Here is an 11,297-nt window from a genome sequence, read left to right as displayed (position 1 = left end):
TTTTGATCTGCACTGTCGAAATCAACTTTTTTTATTGATTTGCTATATTTTTACGCAAGATACACATTGTAGAAAAAAAAAACAACTTTTTAACACCAGTTTTATGGACATTCTTCAACTCTTCGGTATATTTTTAGTATGTCTTTTGGGACTCCGTCAAAGTCGGACATTTCAAATCTTCAATCGAAATTTGATAGATGCTGCTTTTTGGTAACTCTGTTTCCCCTTTAATGTGTTTTGCAGACATATAGCTAATGTTTTGAATAAATATGTTTATGTTGTCTTCATTATAAGTGATTTTTGGTGGCGTTGCTCGATTGTTATCTTCTAGGTCCTTACGGTCGTCGTGTAATTTGTCAAACCAACGGAAAAAATTATATACGAAACATGTATTTGTTCCGTAAACATATTTATTATTTGTGTGCATATATAGCAAAAATAGCGTCCATTGACTTTCGGATAAAAAATTTTATATAATCGAAAAAATTCGAGCTGGTGGTTGGTAACCGAAACATTTACGTCATTAGTTCAAATTACAAGTTTTAATGATTTCTAAAAACTTAAAAGAAATTGTTTTTAAAAAGAAAATTCTTACCACTTTACAGCATGGGACAGACGACGGAGACTGTGATAATGCAAAGCAGACCTTTTACTGTAATAGGTGGCTCACACTTAAAACAGAAATAATAGTCCGGATTGGACCAGTAAATCCCAAGAACATATGAAAAATATGAGAGCAAACTAAGAGAACTGGTGAATGATAGAGTCATATATGATTCAAGTCCTCAAAGCAAAGAAATTAGAACTAGTAAGGAGAAGCAGAAACTAGTGTAATAAATAGACCAGATATCTAAAAATGCGGTGAAAAAGTGGAGCTCTGGACACAGATCAAAAATCAAAAGAGCATGACTTTAAACGCCAATATAAAAGAGACCTTTTCCGTAGTAATGCAAAAGCGGTTCCAGGTGGATATAAGTCTCTCCAAAGAGGAGTGTTTTAGTCCGTATACTATCATTCCGTCGGCGGTCGGTTTAACGGTACTAAAGTATTGCACGTGCTCACCAAAAGAAAAAAAAATCCTTTACAAAGAAATGGAATGATGGTTGGTATAAGTTGACACAAAATTTTTAACATTTTGTTTAAATTTAACGAATGAATAGATCTTATTTATAAATTAAGTGTTGATGACAAAAATTTTCGAATTACCATTTTTTATTATCATAAATCAGTTTTTAATTAATATCTGCGCTTTAGGAAAATTTTTTTGATTAATTAGATACTAAAAATTGACAACAAATTTAAAGTAGCAACTGTTTTTATTTAGTTTTATTAATTAACTTAATTATTTAAAAGATAATTTCCTGATGTTATCATTAACAGTAATAACATTAATTTATTTATTTCGAATCCTAAAACAGATTTAAATCTGTCTTCTTCATTTAAATAAGAGCAATCATTTTTATTCAAATGACGATAAACAAGAGAAATTAATTATTGCAAGTTACCCGGAAATAATATGAAATAATTATTTGTTTTTTATTTCGAGATCAAACTTAAATATTAAATTAAACAACGGTTTAGAATATCTTTTATTTAACTCATGCTTACTCAGCATAACAAGTTACTTAGAAATGCAATTGAACCTAGATACTGATTGAGGGTTCAACATAAAGGTAACCGTAAGCAGAAAAATTTTTGGATTTGACATATAAAAACAAATAGTTTTGGATTAGATTCGGTTTTATCCAAAAATAAATTTTTTAGAAATTGTAAAATATTGATAGTGTCATAAGAATAGATGACGATGCTTTAGCAAAAGCTGCAATTCGAGGCCTTGGTGGATTGATTAAGTTAAGGGAGCACCAACCGTGCTTGTTGTAACTGGAGAAGTCTCGTATGTAGCAGTGATGCCGAGCTGTTATTGTCATTTGAGAGGAAGAATTGTAAAATATTCTTATATTTATGAGATAAGATATTTATTATTATATTGAGGCTAGTTGAATCAGTGCACCTGAGCACTTTTACTCTCTATTGACTGCGAGGTTTCTTCAAATCCCCTTTTTCCTTGACTGGATTATTGTTTATCACTTCATCAGATTAAGCAATAATTGACCTCAGATCTGCATACCTCCCCGAGGAGCCTGTAACCATTCTGAGATTTGATAACGCGGTGTTAGTAAGTCTGTCAGATCGTCGTTCATATAGAACGATTCAGTGAGATCATCTATGTAGGTTTTTATTTTGGCAATCATTTTTCTTAGTTTTATTCAAATATATTTTACCAGATTTTCATTTGAGGTTTTCGCATATATTATACTGGTTTGACTTCAGATCTGAATGTAGTGCTTAATGAATTGGTATAATCTGACTATTGTTATTTTTCACTTAACACGGTGCTTTAACTAATGGAAAATTGTTTCTAACTTGGAAAAACTCAGACCGATTGTTTGTATAATCAATGTAAAGACTGTATATATGTATCAGTTGACAATAGATGCATTTCTGTTAGGGTAAGCAATGTAAGAATTGCATAAACTTTAAACCTCAATATTTTGAAAAGTCAGCTATATCCGCACATAATGTAGTGAAAAAGTTACTTAAAGTAGCTGGCTCTACTATAATTTAAAGCAATCAGAATGTCTTGATTTTAAATGGTGTGAGATCTAGAATGTAACACTAGCAGGATATAACTTCTGCTAGGCTTTAGAAACCACAGTCTATGGTTCAAAACTAGGCAACGATGAATTACAGAGAAAAAAGGATAATAATAATTACATTCTACGTAGGTCTGTGCAAAAAATACATTAGGGACATAAGAAATGTAATTCGATCAAAGTTCAAAATTTGCTGGTATTTGATTCAAAATAAACTATTATTTGAATAGAGTCTAAAATTATGTGTTGGTATGTATGAACTGACTAATTCAAAATGAAAAATAATTAAAAATTTATTATGTTTTTTCAAGCCATACATTCCATAAATAAATGGATTTCTTATCAGTATGTAAACACGTCACTAAGATGGAAAGTGAAGTGGTGATAGTTGCATTTGATATGGCAGTGAAAGGGCGCTTAAAAGTTTTAGTCTACAGATACAGATAGAAAACAAATGCGATAGAGAGAAGTGATTGAAGAAAAGCTGGGTCTGTTATACTAGGACAGAAGAATTTAAATATAAAACTTTATTAGACATAGATCGCTGTTAAATGTTAACAGAAACTATGAAATAAAAATGGGAATACGTAATAAATACAGAGAGGTTCCAAAACTGTACCAAATATAATATAATATGCAACTTTTTGAATATGGTAAATATGGTATATTAACTAAAGGTTATGATATTATATGATATTATAAACCTTTCTTTTTGTTAATCACATACAAATAATTTTTTCTCAGGACATTAGGAAACCTACCACAGCACTGCATCTTACTATGATTATTGACAGAATGATAGAACAAAAGTAATTGTTATCGCAACTGCTATTGTTATTTGAGAGAATGGCCTCCGGTATTTATTTCGTTCCATTAATTTTACTCGTTGCTTTTGTTTTGGTTTACTTTATTACACATTAGAAATAGTTAATATATAATATATTACACGTCAATATATGGAAATTTATAAGAGATTTATGAATATTCAAAAAGGAAAAGAAAAAAAAAAATGTTAATGATAGAACTTTGCGATTACAATTTCAGAAAACTATATAATATTTAAATATATGAATATGTGTGTACTTTTATCAATATACCGGCAATAAATGAAATGCTTATACATCTTTTTATTAAATTATGTTTATGAATATATCAGGTGTATTCATCCGTTCCGAAGTGTGGCAAAAAACAAGTCACTTCCTTAAAGTCACTATGTGACATATTGGCATTACTGTTGCAATCCTACAAATGTTATATTTTCATAAAGAGCAAATCTTACTCTTAGAGCGACCGAATATATCTATTGTCTCCAGAAATAGAGTTATGGAACAAGACTGTAAAAATATTATTAGTGTTGGTTTGATACGTTTGTAAAAAGGTATAAACTCTGTTGGTAATGTAATTTAAATCAGTAGAGTGATGTGATATAATATAGGAGTACGGGTGAGGAAATTTGAACGATAGGGTTCAACTTCATGTGTGCCTTTAAGCATGAAAACTGATGGGCGATATCATGTGAACCAGTAGTGCAGATAGGATATTATCTAGCGATAGACGTTTTTATGCGTTATAACTAACTACTTAGGACGTGGCTATATCATGTTTTCAATTGGAGAAAGATATAGTTCTTGTTTCAATGGGGGATACGTGTTACATATTAGACCAGTGAAGAACTTTGCTGTAAAACCACCTTTATTGAACTTAAAGACTGTAATACGTCGTTATACAGTGCGGAAAGAAATTGTTGATCATTTACGTCATTGATATTATCTCCGTTGCGGTAGAAGTAAATGCATTTATGATCCGTAGAAAGAGGTCGGTTATACAACGTGGAGGGGTTCATTTCACTATGGCGTGATTTGAATGTAAATCTGTAGGGCAAATATACATTTTTTGGATGTAGTGAATTTAAGTTGAGAAGGGCAATGATGTAAAAATGAAATATGTAATGAAACTGGTTCTAGCTCATTTTTAGTAATACATACTTACTGCTCAGTGCTTAATGAAATGGTTTGTAGCAGCTAGTTGTTCTTAAGAATGAAATGGTTAGTATTATTAGTTGTAGTAAACTTAACAGCGGACAGTTTGGTTTCGGTCTTTCGTTATTGTAAACCGCAGAGATCTACTTGAGAGATGACATGTCGACATGTGATTATGTCGAATTTTGTGCCTAAAAAAGAAAACTTGCAGTTGAAAGTCATCGTTTGCTGCTAGAAACAAACGATGAACACACTTCATCGATTAAAACATGCGAGACATGATTTCGACAATTTGAAAGTGATTTCCATGTAAAAGACAGTGAGCGTTACGTTACACCAGAAAAGTGCGAAGACGAGTAATTATATAAGTTGCACAACGCTGTCGCTAACAAATGTTTAATTTAAAACACACATTGATCATATGACAAATGATCAGAAGACATGGCAAATTGACTTTGTTAAACAACGCAATGTGCCATCTCACACAGCAAAACCAGTGAAAGATACATTGAAATTGGTTGGACAGGGCATCTTTTCGTACCCGCCGTATTCCACAGACTTGACGCCATTTGAGAATCACCTCTTCGCGTCAGTGGGGTTTGTCGCAAAAGACAAACATTTTTTCTGCCATGGGATTCATAAATTATCTGTAAAATGACCAAATGTGTATTAGTAGATGGCCAATATTTTGAATAAAGAAAAATTTTTTTACTTTAAAAACACCGGAAAACACTTATGCATCACGTGGTAAATGTTGTAGAAAGTAGGTGATGGTTTTGTGTGCGAGGGGAGGTGAGGAGAGGGGATTGTTTCAAAATAAGAATAGATTAGAGATGGATGAAATTGTAATTAAAGTCAAGCTAGGCCAAGACAAAGAAACCTAGCCACTTCAGTGTGATGGGTCCAAAGATTGATTGGACATGAAAACAGATTAGCGACATCATGGATCTCCCATAGCTGCATTTAGTTCTCACATTGAGAGTTGAATATATATTTATACGTGACAAGTAAATCTTTAATGTATGGCTATAGACTGATCTCAATTAGGACAGTTTTTGCTGTGAGTGAAAGGCACCCGTCTTCTTGATAGAAGGTATTAAGCGAATGCCTATTGGGAACTTTTTTGCAGTGCACGTGGTCTTAAAGATTCTGGACTGCAGTCTCGATTGCTTATGAAAGTAAGCATCGGTTTTTAAATTTTTTGGTGTTAAAAAGAAACCACTGATTGAAAATTATATGCTTTTATTAGATGATCCCCTTTTTGTATGACTATGGTCTTTTCTAATGAAATGGACTGTAGCAACTAGTTGTGCTTCTTAACAATAAAATGCATAGTATAAGTCATTGTAAAGGACAGAACGCAGTTTTTCGGTAACTGTTAGGATCCCTGAGCGGCAGTTTGTACGGGCAAGTGGCTCATTAATATATATGGATCAAAGCCTGCTATCAACTATAGGAAAGATAGCCGAAAAGGTAATTCTTGGCAGATTAAATGCTGTAGTGACTTCACGCAATATACTCCCTGATAAGCAATTTGGCTTTAGAAATGACATGTCCATGGAGAACCAGGGCTTCATCAGGGATCGTCATTTTCTCCCACTCTACAATATTTATGCATCTGATAATCCAATTTTAGGTCCCTCGACTCTGGCGTTATATGCTGATGATACGTGTAAGCTATACTCAGACAAATGTGCTCTCAACATAACCAACACACTTCAAGAGCATATAAACCTCATTCTGGAGTATTTCCAGAAATGGAAAATAAAAATCAGTAATGAAAAAACTAAGGCTCTTACAGTTACGCGTAAGTGGAGACAGAATCAGTCAAGAGTGAGAGTGGGAGATATGGTAATGAACTGGTAGGATAGCGTTAAATATCTTGGCATCACGTTGGACAAACGATTTACATGGCTTAAACATGTTCAACTCAAAAGAATTAGCTGCGCCAAAATTCTTCATCACCTCCAACCGCTATTCAGAAATGAAAATCTCAATGCTAAGAACAAGAAGTTGATATATGATCAAATAATTCGTCCGTGACTTCCATATGGATGTGTAGCGTTCAGCAAAGCTTCAAACACTACTATTCGTCGGTTAGAAATTACACAAAGTAAGGCTCTGAGAAGACTTTTCAAGGCACCATGGTACATTAGCACGAATGACATCCTTAGGGATCACAAGATTGATCCGATCAAAAAATACATAAAGGATAGAGCCCTAAAATTATTTGCGAAAACTGACAGACTTACCAACACAGCGTTATCGAATCTCAGAATGGTTACAGGCTCCTCGGGTAGGTATGCAGATCTGAGGTCAATTATTGTTCAGTCTGATGAAGTGATAAAAATTAATCCAGTCAAGGCGTAAAGAGGGGTTTTGAAAATACCCCGAGTTAATAGAGAGTAAAAGTGCTTAAGTGCACTGGCTCAAATAGCTTCAACATAATAATATATGGATCAATAGTTTTTGAAAACTAAACAGATGACCTGCTTTTTGAATGACTATGGTGTTTCGTAATGAAAGATACAGTAGCAGCCATGCTCTTTAATAATAATTGGTTAATATTAGGAGTTGTTGTAAACTGAGTAGGCGATCCGCTTTTTGGATGACTGTTAGGATCCCTAAACGGCAGTTTGTAGAGGCAAGTAATACTGTTTTTTATATGCATTAGTAGTTGTTGTAACCTAAACAAAGAACCCGGTTTTAACTTTTTGGGTAACTGTGGTCTTTCGTAATGAAAGGGATTGTAGCAGTCATGTTCTTTAATAATGAATGATTAGATTAGTAGCTGTTCTAAAGTGAACAGGGGACCCGCATTTGGTCTGACTGTTAGGATTCCTGAAAGGTCTTCTGTACAGGCAAATGGCTACAGACTGTAGACGCGATCACTCAATAAAGTAATACTGTTTTTCTAACGATGATTAGTAAATTGTTAAATAAATAAAAGAAATCATGATTCAATTTTATCACTGAAATGTAAATATGTATGTATATACACACTTACATATTGTATGTTGTGTGATATCTAAAGGAGTAAGCTTGGCGCCAAAGCAGATAGAAGAAGTTTTTTATGTGTACAGTGTACACTGCAACTGTACGGGAAAGATAAGAAAATTATTTTAATAAATTTGTTCAGAGCATATTTCTCGAAACTATTTCATATCCATAATCATTTGTACGCAATATGTTTCTTTTAAGAAAAGATTATAACTCCAGTTCTCATTTTTCAACAGCACATATGGCATTAAGCATGGATAGGCATTTGTTGATATAGATATATCAAACATACAAACATAAGCATATATACATGGTGTGTTTAGAGAGCAACATATGTGTATATGTATGCACTTTTGTATATACACAAACTGAAGCTGTCAGTGTTGCTGCTTACTCCATTCCTCCACTTGACGGTAGGCAACATAAGGAATATTTCACATCGACGAATGCATACTTCGGCTACGCACGAAAGGAACATGAATGACAGACAGCAAAGCTACGACCTACGGCAGGGTTGAAAGAGATTCTAATGTTTACGTTTTTATTGATGTAAATATAAAATCCGTTTCGTACGTTTTATCCTGAAGTTTTAGTTTTTATTAATTCCTACTGACACCAAACAAAAAATAAAATTATTTATATTAGATTTTTTTTTTATAAATAATAGTTATGAATTTTACTTACAAAAAAATTTTTTAACTCGTGTCGCTTAACTTCAGCGTAGAAAATTAATTTGTTAAATTTTTATTTGTTTTATTTATTTTTTTTTCTCTAACAAATTGGCGGGCGCTTTTTTCTTATATTGAAATATACAGAAACGCAAAACACAACAACAATAACACCACAACGTGCGGTGTGGGGTATATGCCGTACAATATTAAAATGAATAAGAGTGAAGCTGGTGCTGGTGCTGGCGCTTCTGCTGGTAGCGAACGCGGTAACTAACTAACAGCAGTTGTTGTGGCGACTGATAAAACCAGATTTTCCCCCCTTCAAATGATTTCTTATTTGCTCAAGTTTAATTTAAAATTTTAACAAATGTTAAAAATGTTAATTTCAATATTTTAATAATATTTATCATTAAAACTTTTTTTCGTTTATTTTTTGTTTTCTATTATTTTTTTCTATTTTTTTTTTGTTATTTAACGACGTATTAACAATAAAAATGCGAATTCCTGTTTTGTTGCCACTTTTTTATTTATTCGTCGTACCTTTTATGTACTTGTTTATCTATTTTATATTTCCGTTTATTCGTTTGCACCGTGTTATATGTTATTCCGATAGATTTACCTCGGGCTCCTGTGACCTCTTTTTTGTTGACCACTAGTGTTTGCCGATTTGACTGATTTCTTGGCACTCGTTTGTTTTGGAATTAATTTCGAACACATTATTGTTATAGAAAATTTGAGGGATGCTTTAATTGCTTTATTATTTATTATAAATTCTGTTATAAATATATACATATATATATGTAACACCTCAGCACCCGACGTCGTCCACCGTTTCTTGCACTACTTCACTTTTTCTTTGCTGCTTTCTCACTTGCATTTCCTTTGCACAATCAATCACACTCTTTACCTAATTTTTATATTTTATACAAAAATATATATTACGCACACAATTTATTTTATTTGCATATATTAAATTGCCTCAATATATATAACAAATTTGTTAGGTTTTTGGAACACTGCATTCACTGCTGTTTGTTGCGTTATTTTTCATTTTTTTCTTTCCATCGGAATTTTTTTCATTTTGTCGAATAAGAATTTTATACTGACTGCTATTAATTTGACATTTCGACTGAACGCATATCTATTGTATGACTGAAGCAGCAATTCTTCCACACAATCTTGTACATCTTGCTGTAGAACAGTTTGAAAGTCGTTGTATGAAACATATGTTAAAATGAATTCAATGAAGATAAAAGTCAAAGTGATGTGACGTAATGTCTAATAAATTCGTATATTTTTGTACGGTGTAATATATCAATTTTATATAATACACAACTTTTCAAATTAGTTTTATTTTTATTTTATTATAATTAATTACAAAATATAAAATAATATAGGCCGCCTACGAGTTCAAGTAAATTGAGATAAAATAAATTAAAATTTCCTAGAGATTTTTTGCACTGCACTTATGTAAATGTTTATTTATTTATTAATTCCACTTATTTATAATTTTTGTTTAAAAGTTTTCAAATTTATTTATTAAACATATAAAATTTTCGAAATGGTAACACCTAATATACTTAATTTTTATCTAATTTACCCTACTCGAAATTATGGTATGTACAAACATTTGCTTCCTTACCGACATAATTTACTATTTCCCTCAATCAATTTACTCAAACTCGCACATGGTCATAACAGAAAAAACGATTGTTAGCTGCTAGGGCCTACGACTCGAAAAAATTAGTTTTAAAAATTTTGGAAACTGTAACATATTTATTATTTATTATTTATTTCAATATTAACTAATGTCACATAATTATTTTTAATAATAATTATTTCACATAATTGTTTAGTATATGAAATATAATAATAATAATCATGTCTTATAGTAGTGAATCTACTAAAATAATAGCTCGTTAACCATATTTTACTAGTTACTGAACTAGGAAATATTGTGAATATAATGTTTCCAAATTAAAAAATAAAAAATATAGTTGTTAATAAAAATTGAGATAAAATATTAGTTAATAATTCAATTAATAATTATAAAATATTTTACTATTTTCGATATTCTTAAAACTAATCTTAAAAGTTTTATATTGTTCAATTTTGATCAATTAGCATAAAAATAAAAAAATTAAACAATTAAATATTTATATAAGTTATTATTTAAATGACCAAATTATTTATATATTTTTTATGAGCTAATTTGTCAATGTTACAAAATACACAACTTTTAAAATGAGTTTAGAAAATATTAGGAACAATATTTTATAATTTATTGTTATTATTTTCTTAAAAATATACTCTTATATATATTATTATACTAAACACTTTTCCGTTTGTGTAAATTAATTTATTCATCATATAATACGTTATAATAAATAAATATATTTTAATTGATAACAAATTATAATTAAATATTAATTAATCATGTAATCATAATTATGTTTAATAACAATTATTTGAAAAATTTTAAATTATTTATTTAATATATTGAATAATTAATAATTTAATATATATTGTTAAATTTCTTAAAAATGAATTAATCCAATTAATAAAATTTTCAATTTATTAAATAAACGATTAAAAAGTTAATTGATAGTATACATAAATTAAGCTTAAAAATAACATTTAATTAGTTTGCAAAAATAAAATTAATAATATAATTGCTTATTACGATATACATAGACTGAAAATTTAACTTAATTTTAAAAGTCGGGACTTTTGAAAACATTTGCGGAACGCGGAACAAATTGTAAAAAATCGGGACTGTCCCGCCAAAAGCGGGACATCTGGTCAGCTTAAATATATATATTCAACATTTTTAGAGTGCAAATTATATACGAATATCAATTATTTAATATAATTAAAAGTATTAAAATAAAATTTTATTATATCATTCTAATGGAAAATAGAAGAATTTTTAATAAAAATTTAATATTACTTATTAATAAATTTTTATTTTAATGTAAATTTTATTTCTTCAA

The 11,297-nt window shown here is 30.4% G+C and overlaps 3 protein-coding genes across 4 annotated transcripts in view; all 3 read left to right on the top strand.

Moving 5' to 3' along the window:
- The window catches only part of LOC119677864 (collectin-12-like), a 321,969-nt gene that overhangs the window by 205,109 nt on the left and 105,563 nt on the right, over positions 1-11,297 (top strand). The gene's annotated exons all lie outside the window — the stretch shown is intronic.
- LOC119668724 (trichohyalin-like) overlaps positions 1-11,297 on the top strand; it is a gene marked incomplete at its 3' end in the record, with an annotated part of 281,901 nt that overhangs the window by 241,195 nt on the left and 29,409 nt on the right.
- LOC119677875 (putative uncharacterized protein DDB_G0277255) overlaps positions 1-11,297 on the top strand; it is a 42,628-nt gene that overhangs the window by 14,493 nt on the left and 16,838 nt on the right. The gene's annotated exons all lie outside the window — the stretch shown is intronic.

Source organism: Teleopsis dalmanni, chromosome 1 (genome assembly GCF_002237135.1).
Source record: "Teleopsis dalmanni isolate 2A chromosome 1, ASM223713v2, whole genome shotgun sequence".
NCBI lineage: Eukaryota > Metazoa > Arthropoda > Insecta > Diptera > Diopsidae > Teleopsis > Teleopsis dalmanni.
The sequence above is the reverse complement of the archived record's forward strand: the minus strand, read 5'-3'. Positions and strand labels throughout refer to the sequence as shown.